The sequence below is a fragment of the Macadamia integrifolia genome, chromosome 13 (assembly GCF_013358625.1).
Source record: "Macadamia integrifolia cultivar HAES 741 chromosome 13, SCU_Mint_v3, whole genome shotgun sequence".
Taxonomy (NCBI): Eukaryota; Viridiplantae; Streptophyta; class Magnoliopsida; order Proteales; family Proteaceae; genus Macadamia; species Macadamia integrifolia.
Window position 1 is genome coordinate 28,454,501 of NC_056569.1, and position 254 is coordinate 28,454,754.

Sequence of the window (254 nt, forward strand, 5' to 3'; positions counted from 1 at the left end):
AAAAAAAAAAAAAAAAAAAAACACAGATGCAAGACAGGAAAATGCCAAAGCAAGAAACCAAGTTTGTACTGCCAAACACCCAAATCCATGAGCACAGAAGCCACCAAAAATCAGACACCACAAAGTCCTAGTTTCCTATTACAATATCCCAACCCCATCCAAACAAGAACAAGAAGTTTCAGGCCACTAAATTAGTGAGACAAATGTGACTTTCCCTTCTCCCAAATCAAATTAATCTGTATTGTCTTGGTGCC